Below are 2,356 nucleotides of genomic sequence, written 5' to 3'. Positions count from 1 at the left end.
GCTCACGCCCTCAAGCGCGGCCCCGCGAATCGGCGGGCACATGGGCAGCGGGCACCGTGGGCGTCTCCCGCAGCTGGTATTCCATTAAGACGGGGAGACGATTTCGCCAGCCCCGATGATATGTTGGAGCAAGGTGTTGAACGATTTAAAGTATTTTAAGCAATTAAAACGACAATTTTCCACAGCTCGTCTTTCGCTAATCCTCACTCCGGCTGCATCGCCCGGACACTCTCCCCCAAAGGCCGGGGGGGTTTCCCCAAGGTGTCGGGGAAAGAACCAAGCTCCCCTTCGCTTTCCGGCCCGGGACACATCCCCGACGGTTCCCTTGGGTGATCTGCTCATCCCTTTTTCTCTTGTGCTCTTTTCCTCCCCGGGACAGGCGGTGTCCCCGCACAGCTGTGGGTCTGACCCGCTCCTCCTTTCGCCCCTGCCCCACTCGTTTGGCCAACGAGGGCAGCGCTCCGGGGCCCCTCCAGCCCAGAGCCCCGACGGGCTCCGAAAAGAAAAGAAAAGAAAAGAAAAGAAAAGAAAAGAAAAGAAAAGAAAAGAAAAGAAAAGAAAAGAAAAGAAAAGAAAAGAAAAGAAAAGAAAAGAAAAGAAAAGAAAAGAAAAGAAAAGAAAAGAAAAGAAAAGAAAAGAAAAGAAAAGAAAAGAAAAGAAAAGAAAAGAAAAGAAAAGAAAAGAAAAGAAAAGAAAAGAAAAGAAAAGAAAAGAAAAGAAAAGAAAAGAAAAGAAAAGAAAAGAAAAGAAAAGAAAAGAAAAGAAAAGAAAAGAAAAGAAAAGAAAAGAAAAGAAAAGAAAAGAAAAGAAAAGAAAAGAAAAGAAAAGAAAAGAAAAGAAAAGAAAAGAAAAGAAAAGAAAAGAAAAGAAAAGAAAAGAAAAGAAAAGAAAAGAAAAGAAAAGAAAAGAAAAGAAAAGAAAAGAAAAGAAAAGAAAAGAAAAGAAAAGAAAAGAAAAGAAAAGAAAAGAAAAGAAAAGAAAAGAAAAGAAAAGAAAAGAAAAGAAAAGAAAAGAAAAGAAAAGAAAAGAAAAGAAAAGAAAAGAAAAGAAAAGAAAAGAAAAGAAAAGAAAAGAAAAGAAAAGAAAAGAAAAGAAAAGAAAAGAAAAGAAAAGAAAAGAAAAGAAAAGAAAAGAAAAGAAAAGAAAAGAAAAGAAAAGAAAAGAAAAGAAAAGAAAAGAAAAGAAAAGAAAAGAAAAGGAGAGAGAAACCAAGATAAATCCAAAACGCAACCAAGCAAACGGAAAGCCCCTTCGCAGCCCAGATGAAGGCAGCCCTGTGCCCTCGCTGCGTTTCAATTCTCCCGGCGGGGCTGCGAGCCTGAGGGGCCGGCGGTGAGCGCTGCGGGCAGGCTGCGGGCAGGGCTGCCCGCGACACTCCACATCCTCTCAAGTTTTCAAAGCCAGGAAACAGCCATTTCCCGCTACCTTCGCCCGTTCCCCAATAGCTTTCAAGGAGTCCACGTTTATTTTAAAAACTCTTCTGAGAGCCGTAGTAAATTGAGTTTGCTTGTAGCTACAAAGGAGAAAGTTAAGCATTTGTCTATGTTGTTGTATAGGCAGCCAGTTGTTTTAATTAAAGGGTGGGGATCCGTGATATATACACCAGATAAAAGCAAATGCACAGAATAAACTAATTAAAACATTGTGTTTGGAACACATTTTATTTCTTTTTTTGATCTTAGTTGTGTTTTAAAGAAATGTCAGCGCACTATAAAGCAACCTTATTTCCCTTATAGTGTGCGGCGCTTTTCAAAGGCTAGTGTGATATATTTTAGAAAAGAAATCCCGCTGTGAAAGCTTGCGTGTCTTCTCTTTACCAAACTAAGCTCTTGTCAATCATGCCAAGGCATAACCAATCACCAAGTCCCTTTTTGGAAAGCAGCTCATCCCGCTGTGCTTTTATATATCACACCGCAGCATGTTTAGATGCATTTTTACTATCACTTCAGGAGCGGTGACTGATGAGAGCGCAGTTACAGTACCGGCTTCCCCAAACGCCGGAGTTATTAACAATTTGCCTGGCTATTGTGTGCGTGTCTTTCTCTCCCTCCTCCCTTTTTCCTGTCTCACGTTGCCTCTATTTGTCATGGACACGAAGATGCAGGGAATATCGGGGCCAGGAGTGGCGGTGGGGGTTGGCTTGCCGACGTGCCCATCACCTGCCTGGGAAGGGGTGACAGGATGTTTCGTGGCCGCCCAGCCGCGGGGAGGGAGAAGCCCTCCCCATAGCACTGAGAAATAATAAGGACACCCCACCTTGTAGCGCGCTCGACCTTTCCACGCCCGGCCGAGGAGAGCCCCGGTGCAGTCCCCGGGCCCCCGGAGCCGCTGTCCCCGTCCCGCCCCCCCTGCGCCC

At 44.2% G+C, this 2,356-nt stretch overlaps 1 protein-coding gene across 1 annotated transcript in view; it reads right to left on the bottom strand.

Annotated features, from left to right (window-relative positions):
- LOC115948123 (zinc finger protein ZIC 3-like) overlaps positions 1–2,356 on the bottom strand; it is a 30,427-nt gene that overhangs the window by 27,411 nt on the left and 660 nt on the right. The window lies entirely within an intron of this gene.

This window comes from Geospiza fortis, unplaced genomic scaffold (genome assembly GCF_000277835.1).
Source record: "Geospiza fortis unplaced genomic scaffold, GeoFor_1.0 scaffold29, whole genome shotgun sequence".
In the NCBI taxonomy this organism is placed as follows: Eukaryota; Metazoa; Chordata; class Aves; order Passeriformes; family Thraupidae; genus Geospiza; species Geospiza fortis.
The sequence above is the reverse complement of the archived record's forward strand: the minus strand, read 5'-3'. Positions and strand labels throughout refer to the sequence as shown.